General features: G+C 36.8%; 1 protein-coding gene across 1 annotated transcript in view; it reads right to left on the bottom strand.

Moving 5' to 3' along the window:
* Positions 1–9,456: 9,456 nt before the first annotated feature.
* The window catches only part of LOC124622355, a 70,693-nt gene continuing 67,530 nt past the window's right edge, over positions 9,457–12,619 (bottom strand). The window contains exon 4 of the mRNA XM_047148036.1: positions 9,457–9,826. The gene's annotated coding sequence lies outside the window, so the exon portion shown is untranslated. The remainder of the gene's footprint in view (positions 9,827–12,619) is intronic.

Below are 12,619 nucleotides of genomic sequence, written 5' to 3'. Positions count from 1 at the left end.
AGCTGTATTTACTGTTACACGTCTACACCTTACATCAAGACGGTCTGTTCCGTTTCCTTCAGAATTGGTCATACCATCTCTTCATTCGTCTTGCTAAAGATGTTCTGCCTTTTGTTTTATGTTGCTTCATGGCTTTAGTGATTCTTGTATCTGATATATGGTCTATACGTTCTTTCCATCTTAATTGGTATTGTTTTATTATGTCAATTATGTTTTGCATATTCCGTGCAGCTCGGATTTAATCAATTCTCTTTTTATCCATCATAGTATATTCAGGCACGTATCTAAGGAAATTAATCTCACATGATTCTATTCTCTTTTCATCTCTCTTCGTTAAAAGTCCAGTTTTCATATCCATAACATACAGAATTTTAGTGGAGTATCTCTAAAGACTTCCATTGCCAATATTCTCTACAAAGATCCATAGAAACAGTTAAATAGGTCTATCTTTTTTGTATTTCATTGTTTGCCCTGTATGTAACACTGAACCCTAAATATTTAAATGCATTAATTTCTTTCATGATCTGCTTATCAATTTCAATCTTAATTCGCATGGGCTGGTGGCCATTTATTTCGTCTGTGTGATTGAGACATTCAGATTGTATTGTCTGGCTATTTTATTTCAATTAAAGACAAATTTGTACTTGATCGTCAAGAAAAAATAGTGTACTAATACTCACATAGTATATTTAAAAATTTTTATTGTCTGTAAACTTGTCGTCGATACATAGGGTCTATACTTAAAACATTTGGGACACCTTTGTGTAACTTCTTGTTTTATTTCAGCCATATCATGTCTGCTGCCTGCTACTTTTATTTTTATTTTGTTGTTAATATGTAAACCCCGTACAGCTTTTATAAGATGTGATGGAATCTCTTTGTTTATTAAAATTTCTCGCAGTTTGTTTCGATTTACTTTAGCAAACGCCTTTCTGTACTCAATGAAGGTAAGAAAAGTTTTTACAGTGAATTCGCGATATTTTTCAGTTAGTTGTGACATGATGAAGATAGACTCCGAGCATGATCTGCATTTTCGAAAACCATATTTGGTATCAGATAGTAAAGTTTCGGTGATTGACGATAGTGGTTTTGTTAAAATTGTAGCATACAATTTATAATTTGTAGTCGTAAGGGTAATACCTGACTAGTTGTGACATTCATGTCTATTTCCTTGCTTATAACTGTGGCATATCTGGGCTGTATAACCATTTCTACAGCATATATTAATAAAACAGAGTATTCTTATTTTTGCAATATTTGGTGCATATTTGATCAGTTCTATGTTGATTTTGTCACAGCCTTGAGTCTTCCTGTTCTTGCTAGAATTTATCGCATCCTGTCGCTCCTCCAGCGTTATTAAGTCTCCCATCTGGTTCAGGCTGAACCACCTGTGCATCTTGCACATCCTTCCAGAGTGTTTTATAGCATTGTACCACCCAATTATATTAAGATATTATGTTTATTTGCAGATTGTCCTTACGTTTTTAAATGTTTCATTAACTTGTACGCTTTCTCTTGTCTTAAATCGTATTCAGTATTTGTAATACATTTTTCCCAACTAAGGTTTTTAACTTTGACTGCAGCTGAATTTGATAATCTGGTCTCACATCCTGATAGCCTGGTGAATTCAACATTTTCAAGTAGCACGCCCCTTATTTTCAATTAATCTAGGCATTTTATCATCCCAGTATTGCCAGCCCATTTAGAAAAAAGAAAAAATTTCTTTTGTGTCCCAAGTGCTTCTGTTGCTGCTTTAATTAGTGCTTACTTTATGCTATTCCATTCCTCGTTGACGTAATCGGCTTTTATACTCGTACTTAACCTTATGTATTCATCAAACCTTTTCTGATGTAGTAACTGGATACTGTCTTCTTGATGTAAATATACTTCAAATGTTGCATCAGCATTTTCTTCTTTGTGTTTGGCAGATATCATCCATCTTCAAAGTAGTTTTATTTTCGAGATTAGCAACAAATGATCTGGAGAGACATCTGACCTCTGAAGGTCCTTGTGTCTTGCATTAGAGACCAAGTCTTCTTATTTGCAGTTACATATTCTGTAATTATGGCAGACTCTCTCGATGACCAGGTAGATATTTTTATCTGTTTACGCAAGAAGAATGTGTTTGTTATTCTTAGGCAATCATTTAATGAGAATGACTTCGATCTATATCCACTATTATTTATTACAGTTTTCCCTTCAGAACGAATAACGTTTTTCATGAGGGTGTTACCCAACCTTGAATTTCAATCTCCTCCTATTATCAGATAATCATTTTTGTTTATCTTACATAGAGTTCTTTGCAACATATCATGGAAGTCTTCAGAGTAATCATCCTGTCCCTTTTACGGGGTTATATACTCCAGTTACCGACAGACAACCACTTGGTATCTTCATTCTGACCACAAATACCCGTTCATTGATAAGGATGCAAGAGTGCATTTCGTTTGTTAACTGTTTTTAACACAAATGTTTCATTGAAACCGTTTGTACGTTGTTAAAAATGCCTAGCGATCATGACATAGGAGAAAGAGAAAGAAATGTGTAACGCACTTCATTGACGTAAAATGAATACAGGAAGATGTAATTATTATCCAGTAGGCTGTCAGTGATTGGTATAGTTGAGAAATATTAGTTATTATAGGAAATGCAACAACAAGGCTTTTGCGTTGTGACTGAAGTGAGATAAACACGAATAATCACTTCAGATACCATCAAAACCAATTGAGGCATTAATTGAGATGATATATGGGAAAATTGTGCCATAACGGAGGCAACTTGAGAGGCAGACGTGGAAAGTCGAGTACAAAAGATGGTTATCGGGGAATACGAGTTAGCGAAGAAAATTACACAGTAGAATAGTTAAATACAGGTTACAACAAAAAAATATTGGACGTTCATAAATAAAAGATTTTTGTTGGGTTCGAAATTGCCTTGCTCCATACGGATGAACACTTTTTAAATGTTGTAAAGTATATCAACTGGATAGTGAATTTATTCTTCTGCCACTGCCGAACGGTTGCATAACTAACGTTGTAGAACTGCAAATTGTCCAAATCATAAAGTTGTGTTAGGGAGAGCCTGGTTGTAAGGAACTGGGTTAACTGTCAAATACAATACAAAATTGAAAGACACGTCCCCATGAAAATGGACTATACAGCTTCACTTCGAGTGTTGAATGATTGGTTGTCTTATTTCTGCGTCAGCAGCATCGCGGATTGCATGTGGATTTTCACTAGGGAGAACACTATTGGCGTGCATGAGCTTCAGGCTGTAACGAGCTTGTCAAGGTACTGGCAATACATTTTCTGCCGTAATGGATTTCACTGTAGTTTTAACAACAGTAATGTACGAATGCACTTGGGAGGCGACGATCATCTTTGAAATCCATTACTAATTGAAAAACCATACGCATATATTGTCGAGGCAGTCACTGATTGACACTGAGAACTCTCACTGCTCTGATCTATTTCTCATTGAAATACTGGGCGAATGTATGGTGTGGGCAGACAATGATTCACATTTCGAATCCTCATAGCTCTGAACTGCTCATGTCTCAATGACTGTTCAAGCTAGGGAGCCGAAAGCGACACTCTTCGCATTTGTATTTGTAAAGCTGTATTCGTGCACGATGATGGTCATCTATAAACTGTAAGAAAACTTCAGGACTGCTGCCATTGATCCATATTCACCTGACATTGTCGCTGAATGAATCTCGTCTCTTGTAAATACCGACCTTGGTACAATTAATAAGGGACGTATTCAAAACCTGTCTATTCGCTATCATGATGAGAAGAGCTTTTTTAGCAAGACGTAGCAGGTTCACTCATTTTCATCTTTTTACATCCTTTATTCTTGCACTGTATATTGAAGCGTTCATCTCATGTCAGGTTGGTGATGTGTGGTCTCTGTGAAAATAATTTTTATAATTTCTTGAAGTTCACAAACAAAGGTATACTTCGATCAGACAGCAGACCCTGTTTCTTTAATTCCTAATGTTTTGACGTGAATAATATAGCCAGATATTCATTAATACAGAGGCGTCATTCGACAGCGCGTTCGTTATTTATTCTTATAAGCTATATCGTTAAGATTATCGCTGTCACTAAGACAGACTAAACGTGGGCAAGCCCCTATATTCTGGTATGGAAACGCTCCTTAACTATGACGAGCTACGTCATGTTGTTCGCTGTTGATGTGAAGGTGTCGGATATGATACCCAGTGAACCATTGATCCAGTGAACCTATGACGTTTGCGAAACACTTTAAAAACTGTTTAAGGTTTCTACTCGTATATATATCTCAAACACCTGCCAAAGAGAAAAAAATACTTTAATTCGTCATTATCAGGAGCATCTGTTCATAGACTTAGCCGGGTTCTACTCACGAATTCACCTGCTAACCGGCAACAGATTAATCTTTACTCTTTGTCTGTGTATTATATATCATAATACTTACCAAACATGTACATCAGTACTGTATTGATGTTAATTCATTACGGCGGTTTCTCTGCTGTTCATACATACTCCGAAACCAATGTATTTTCAGCGAACGTAGTTACTGTAGCTAATATCGTACTGGCTAGGAACACAGAAACTAAGGAGAATGCTTCTAGCAATAGAGAGATTTTGATTATTGAATCATAGGTGAACGTATCTTGAGCTATTTGATGGGCGCTCAGGCGTTGTAAAAGGTCTGTACGATTTCTGCGGAGAGAATATATGTAACTTATTGTAAGCAGTTATTAATGTTTCAACTATAAAATATTTTTCAATATTCATCCGTCTCATGAATGGTTTTTATTTATCATGCCCTAACTACACTACATATTCCAGTCTTATAGTTTCCTCTGCAGCTCTGTCTGACTAACGTCTTATTCTTTAACTGTGCTTTGTAAACTGAATTCATTGTGGGTTATATACTGTATCACGCTTTTCCAATTAAAGTTTATCTACATATTGAATTTTCACATTAATTTATGATACCATAGTGCAAATACTTCGCGTGATTACCTAAATTTTACTGTGCTGTAACACAGGCAATCTTGTCTGGAAGAAATTCCGAAACGAGCCAGGGATAAAATGCAAGGAGGGAAAGCTACTCTACAACTTGTAAAAAAAAAAAAAAAAAAAAAAAAAAAAAATCAGACTGCTTGGGTGGCGAAATTGGAACTCACCATTGTCTCTGCTAATATTTAAGACACATTCAGTACACAAGCAGAGCTATTATAAACTGAACAGGTGTCAGGAGCTCCGCTGAATATAAACAGCACTGAGGCAGAATTGATCAAATTCCAGAGATTTTAGTTATGTGAAACAAACTTTATATTTACTCGCAAACAGTAACGACTTCTGTAGTGTTCCAGTTGTGGCAGAATATACTTAGTTTGCTTTTTGGTATTTATGAATTAAGTAACTTCCAGGAAGGTAACTTCCATGGTTTTTGTTTACTGTCTGAGGAGGTGGTAGTAAATGTTGTCAAAATAACTTGTGGAATTAATCAGTGGAACCAGCAGTTAACTAAATCTAATTTCAGCGAAACAGCAACTGATCAATTCGATTGAACACTGAACTTCTGTAACTGTTTTGTTGCTTAATAGTTACATATAATCTTCATGAGTTATGATGTCACATCAAAATTTCCCCATTGCTCCAGGACGATATTATTTATAGATTTTATATTCCAGTTAAGGAGCATAAATTAATTTCAGTTCGTAATGACCGTCCTCAAACCTACAAAATTCAGAGGCAACTAAATGTACAAAATATACCATAATTACAAAACAAGATATCAGAAATCAATTAAAGCATAAACGAAACAGTGACACACTTGAGCACACAATCATATTAAGTCGGCATATCTAAAAAAGGAACACTTACAATAATGTGCCCTACGAGCTTCGTCATATACATATAAAATTGAAATGCCAAGTCCTCAGCTGTAATAGACATGCTGCGACTGTGAAGATAATGTTAGAGGGCTGGGCAGTGATACCTGACATGCCTGCAGTATAGCACGCAAGGCGTCGCTAGCGCACAGCAGTTCAGACTTGTACATTAGTTAGTTATTTAGTAGACGAATGCACAGAATCGTTAAGGTAGCAGTTAACAAACCTTAATATAAGGGCGCTCACCAGAGTGCTAGCCTGTTAAACTATAATTACAAAGAGGGGGTGGGCTTTGCCTAACATTATAGATAACCAGTTTCACAATTGCGTAATGGAGAGGCCACAGTCAAACATAACATGTCCAGTCTAACTGTCTTACATACCAACTGGTTATATGAACTATGGACAAAATTCATTATTATTATTCAGGTCGAAGCTCCGGTAAAGAAGCAGCGCTGCAACTGCTTCTGTGTGAGGTCCTGCTGGAGCTTCTGTACGCAAATAATACGTTGATTGGAGCTTAGTATAAAAGAAAGGAGTGGATCAAATGTGTTACAAAAGGAACCATTCAATAGAATCATCTGAAACATGTCATACATTGTGGTCATTTAAACATTAATCTGCACTACAACACAGAAAGATAACAACAGATAAATGGATCTCAATATGTGTTGCGAATTGTATGCAGTGGTTTATACCGATAGAAAAGAATTAACGAATTTTTACCTTACACTGCCTAAGAGTCAGTATGGTCTGATAGCTGCTGCCTGGAACTGTGATAAGAATCCAAAACATGGCAGCACAGTTTGTTTCTGCCGGCTACCACGACGATCTCTGCATGTTTTGGTTGGTTGGTTGGTATGCGGGATGAAAGGGACCAGACTTGCATGTTTTGAATCGTGCACTTGTTGTTACCTATTTGCTAAAAGCCATTGAATGCTTACATGTCGAATTTCGCTCTTGAGTTGCAATTTTCTGCCACAAACATTCTTCTGTTAGTTATTTGTCGAAATACTTTTATAAGTATGGTACTGTGTGTAATACTTACAATGAATAGTTTTGAGGCATGTAATAAATTTCTATAAAAATTAATGTATCATTTTGTGGACAATTATTTCCGTGTAAGAGGAGCTATCATGGACAGATAGGCCATATTGAGTGTATACATTATAGGCTTTTTTTAAAAAAATTCATCCAGGAGCTCAGAATCTACTAAGAAACGAAAGTAATGGGGAAGGAAGCATTAGAAGTTACCACGAAGAATCTGATGTCTCATTATGAAGATAAAAAGGAATTTCGTGGACCACGAGGACTGTTTTTAAATATATTAAATCTGATTGCCAAACAAAAGTTACATTGAGACAAAAGTTGATTCATACTAAACTGCAAAATGGTGAACGGTGTTCTAGAAATGGATGGTTAGAAAAAATGGGGTTTCATCTAAAAGCTAAAATCACAAGGCCTGTTTACAAATGTTGCAAAAAAACATAATCATTCAATACTCTTCTGACGAGAAGGTACAAATAGGCAAAATAATTTCTGAAGTCTAACATTGCAACTTCACAAGGAACTCCCAAAGTCTAAATCCACTTAGATTTCAGAAGATTAGTAAAATCGCTTTTGGAAACCATTATTCAAACATTAAATCTGTCTGTTGGTGTAGCATTTTTGGAAAAGGTTATTTTGGTGAAAGATTAATTTAGATGAAAAATGATGCAAATTTATGTTGAAGTCAGATAATTTTGGGCATCGTAAAAACAAATTTTTTGATGAACTGGAAACCGCTTTGGTTATGACACTGTGGAGACTACTGTGAAATACGAAGTTGTTTTGTCCTGTATACCATCGACTACAACGCAAGAGCTGCAGCGGTTTGGTAGGTCCTCTGAACGTTACTGATTTCGCGAGGTCATGATTTACTACCACAATCATGGTGAGAAAACACTAACTAGTCAACACTTCGGTAAAAATCTTCACCAAAGTTTGGAGGAAAGCTATGACAAGCTTTAACATAAAGTCTGGGTTTAAAGCAAAACGACTGTTTCCATATGGTTTTACTGCTGTTCTTGAGACTGCATGTACATCAATTGCACCTTCTGAAGTACCATGACGCTTCAGGACCTCTGAATGCATCAGCTCTGATATCAGAACAAATACAAACTTCAACATGATTCGGTTATGGAACTTTATAAGCGTATCAAATAGAATCGAAGAGGAGTTCGTACGCTGCCACTAAGCATGGGTGACTGGACGAAACCGTAATTTATTAGGAGAGTGATTATAATGTTGGAGCTACTCTCATTTCCAAAGCGGAAAATAACCAACATGTCCAATGGGATACCTGGAATGAATAAGACATTGTCTTATAGCAAATATGATTTTGTAAACAAATGGAACGTCAATACTGAACATTCAGTCAGCTGTGGGAAGTCACGAATGAAAATGAATAGATTTAATAAGGAAAAGAAAAAAATAATCCGAGTTTAGCAATATGAGCTAAGAAGATGCTGCTTAAGATAAATTTGCATCAATACAGCCATAAAAACATTACTTTGCTAGGAGAAAAAGAACAGTTGGTGACAAAATATGCATATTATTTCCAGTACATATTGTAAACCATGATATGTAATAGGTGTTTTGTGTTTTATACCTGTGTTACTAAATAAAGTTGGTTAGACTATTGGGAGTACACGACATTCCCAAAAAAAATGAATAGATGGACTTTTTCGAAAATCTGTTATTATGTTTTAACTAATCATTTTAATTACTTTAAATATTCTTAGTGTGTTCAGTTGACTTGAGTTAATTTGTAATGAACTAAAAGCATTTAAAATATCTTCAAAAATTACAAAATAAATTAACATTAGGTAGGCCATTTGGGGGCACAACCACCTTACAGGACAGAATTATAGGTGAAAGCCCTATTGTTTACTGAAAATAGCCGGAAAGAATGTATTTAGATTGCAAGTGACAAAATAGAAAGCTGAATTCACAGTTTGCTACGAAGTAAAAGTGGATAAAGATTACTTCAGACTTTCATTCTTGTTCACAATGGCTTGTGTAACAATAATTTTAACTGAGAATCTTCTCAAAATTTCCTTTTCGAGAAGAAATTGGGTGGCTGTGATACATTTGGACGTTTGATGTACTTTTGAGGATGTAGCTTTTAACACTCTTCATACATCCAAAGAAGACGACTAGGTCAAATGGAACTCAATAATGGTCCAGCAAAAACGAATTTTCTGCATTTGTTTCAGTAAAGCAAATGTCAAAGTCACAAACATGCGATTTCTCCGGAGAAACGATTATTAAAGTTACTACGCACTGCAAAGTACCAGAGTAAGTTTTAAAGATGAGTTTGCTAAATATCTAGGAAGCAAGATTCATCTTTAGGTGTCTCTAGAAAATATTATTTCTGTGAAATAAGTTATCCCTCTGCAAGCACAAATTTTGTTTTACAGAAAGCTATAAATACGACAACGAACGGCAATACTGAAATTCTGGCGTAGATAGCTGAGGAAGCTATGTGAATATTAAGCCAATTTTTTCCTCTAACTGGCCACTACAAATCATGATATCATTTCATTTTATTTCTTAGCTCATAATGATTAGCAAGTGAGTTACAGTTTGGTAATACAGATGAGGCAAGATTTTCTTTTTACACTTTTGCTACCTATATTATTTCTTCATTATCTGTTGCAGCATTAGTCCATCGGCGTTCACTTCACTGAATTCATCACACACAACTTGTCGTTCACTAAGTTAACACATGCATTGCTGCTGCGAGGAAATGTTTGTTTCACAAATCGTTGTGAGAGCAAGAAAGCGTCTAAATACATTTTGTGCTTTTTGTTTTCATGTTCCTACAAATGTCGCTGGAGAAGATCGCCTTAGTCCATCACTGCCTACACTCGGGTAGTTACGGCAATTTTGCAATACCTGAAACCGAAAAGAAAGTCTTAAATTAGTCAATAAAAGAATGAAAGCAACCGCATACAACACAACAAATAGAAACAGCCACAATCGGCGCTGCAAATCATGAGAACTGGTTTGACAATGTTATTTTATGCATTGAATGAACGTCTCTCAGTTAACTAGTTTTCATTTTCCTACAGATGAAGAAAGTTAATGTAGCTTATTTCTAATAAGTCGTTTAAGTCATTAGATTCTCCTTCAGTCAATAATTAGCTCACATTCGATGAATTAGCTGTTGAACCCAATATTGTGAGATTTCATGTTTTCCAGATGTGCTAATAGGACAATCTGTGAATCAGCTCTGAGTTTTGCAGTGTAAATATACAGGAAGATATGCACCACTGTAGGCACGATAATACAGGGGGTGGAGAAAACACCACAAACACATTTCTATGGCTAAATATGATGCAGGGAAACCACTGTATTTAAAACATCACCCAGTCGTCTCAGAATCGAATCTTATGCCATTCTTCCAGCAGAATAGTACAAGTGGAGTTGGCGATGACGTAGGTGTATAGCGATCACTAACTCTTCTCTTCAGAGTAAACCACAAAGAACGATAACAAAGCGATCACGTGACCGCGGTAGCCAGGCGAGATGCGACAGTCCACTCTCGTGCTCTACAAACAAGTCCTGGACGATAGAAGGAGTGTGAACTGGTCCACTGTGGATCAGACATTGTACCATGGGAGGCGCCTGATCAGTCAAAATAGTCAAATAATCCTTGGCAGTAATATGACCTTGCACAGTAGCCTTGATGCTCATGAAATACCACAATATGGCTGCCCATACCACCACCGAAACCCCATAATGTTTCACTCTTGGGACGTAACGTCGGCCATAAATTTGGAAACAGTGTGCAACAAGACTCAGCCGACCTAATGACTTTCCTCTAAGCCCACAGGTTTTCTCGTTACAAGCATTTGCACAGCTGATGGGCGGTCTAGAATTCCCACCAAGTCCTGTAATTCCCAGCACCGTACTTTTTTGGTGGTGACAGGATACACGAGTGCGATATTCAGTTCCGCAGTGACTTTTGAGGCTACTGTCCTCTTATTTTTCCTCACAATCCTCTTCAACGACAGTCTTGCACTATCAGTCAACGCACAGATTCACCCCGTGTTGTGACTTGGCACTGGAGTTTTTCTGTTTTTCCTGTATGTGGTATAAATTTTCGATATGGTGCCTCTTGAAAAATTAGCAGTTCGTCTGGTTACGGAAGCACCCACCATTCAAAGATCAATAACTTGCCCACGTTCGAATGCAGTTAGCTCTGACGTAATGCGCCCTCAACTGCACAAAATGCTCTTCTGTCCACGACTGACACTTGCAGCGTATTGAGGAGACTACAGAGCTGCCGTGTTTCCTTATTTTCGTACACACCCTGTTCATCGATTGAAGATCATATTTATCATGTTCACTCAGTGTTACTGTGGCTCTGAATGTTTTTACAGTTATAAAATAAAATGTTTTACACCTCGCATCGAATTGAAAAACATGCTGTTGGCCACTATCTACTATGAGTTTCTAACCATTTTGTTCATGGAGTGATATCCATTATTCAGTTTTGTATAATGTGTAATTATGGTCCTCACAATATTATTAGAAATAAATTCAACTGATTGTTAGACATTCATAGTATTCTATGGAATATACCTTCTTATCACACATACATAGGATCTGAAAATAAGTTACGTTGTCTGGTTTCAGACTTTTAATGAAGTGATTACTTTGACTAAAACTACACATTCTACATTTTCATTTGTTTCAATTTGTTGCTGCAGATACTTAGGCCTAAAAGCACGTAAGCATTTCCTTATATGCTGAACAGCTGTCTGTTCTTTATATACATGACCCTAGAAGGATACTCACTGACAATGCGTTGTCTTCACGGTCTCTTGATCTTTTTGTATGTTGTTATTACTGCAATTTATGTGTCTCTATTTTACTACATAAGCTTCATTATCTCCTCCTTCTTCTTCTTTAATTTTTTTTCCATAGAGGTTAGTCGTTTTCTCCTTCCAGTAGTCTCGGTTATTCTAATCGAAAGCCGTTAACCTCTTTTCATCTATTACTCGATCAGTGTATAATTCGTACGACACAGGCGGGTGTCTCTTCTCGGGGCCCACATTAGCAAACGTCTTATGTCGCCTGTCACTATTTATTCTTTTAACAAGCCCAACCACTAAAGGTTTTTATTCTCAAGCCTGCTTGTTATGGACTGTGTCACTTGCAGTTGTCTCATACTTTAGATGTTTTGACCTTGTCTTCACTGGTGACCTGTAGGCACCTTCTCGTAGACACCGACGGAACAAAATCGCAGCACAATAAGGGAATTTATGTAGAGTAATGAAATGTTGGGAATACTTTTCTCTAGGTTGCATTTTTAAATGATGAACGTCCGAAGATCACAGGTTAATGTAAGCGCGAGATAAGACACTGAAAAAGTGAAATGGTGGTTCATTAGTAACCGGCGTAACCATCAGAATGTTGAATGCAAGCATGCTGACGTGGATGCAATACGTTGCGCAGGTACCGGATGTCAGTTTGCCAGATAGAGTCTATGCCTGTTACACTTGGTCGATCAATAAAGGAACGGTTAATATTGTTTGTGGATGTCGATGGAGTTGTCGTCCGATGATATGCCATATATGCTTGATTGGAGGCAGATCTGATGATTAAGGGGGTCACGGCAAGAGCACGTTTGTGAATACAGGCGAGCGTTATCCTCTTGGAAAACGCCCTCTGGAATGCCGT

Source organism: Schistocerca americana, chromosome 1 (assembly GCF_021461395.2).
Source record: "Schistocerca americana isolate TAMUIC-IGC-003095 chromosome 1, iqSchAmer2.1, whole genome shotgun sequence".
In the NCBI taxonomy this organism is placed as follows: Eukaryota; Metazoa; Arthropoda; class Insecta; order Orthoptera; family Acrididae; genus Schistocerca; species Schistocerca americana.
This window is presented reverse-complemented; position numbering and strand designations above follow the sequence as displayed.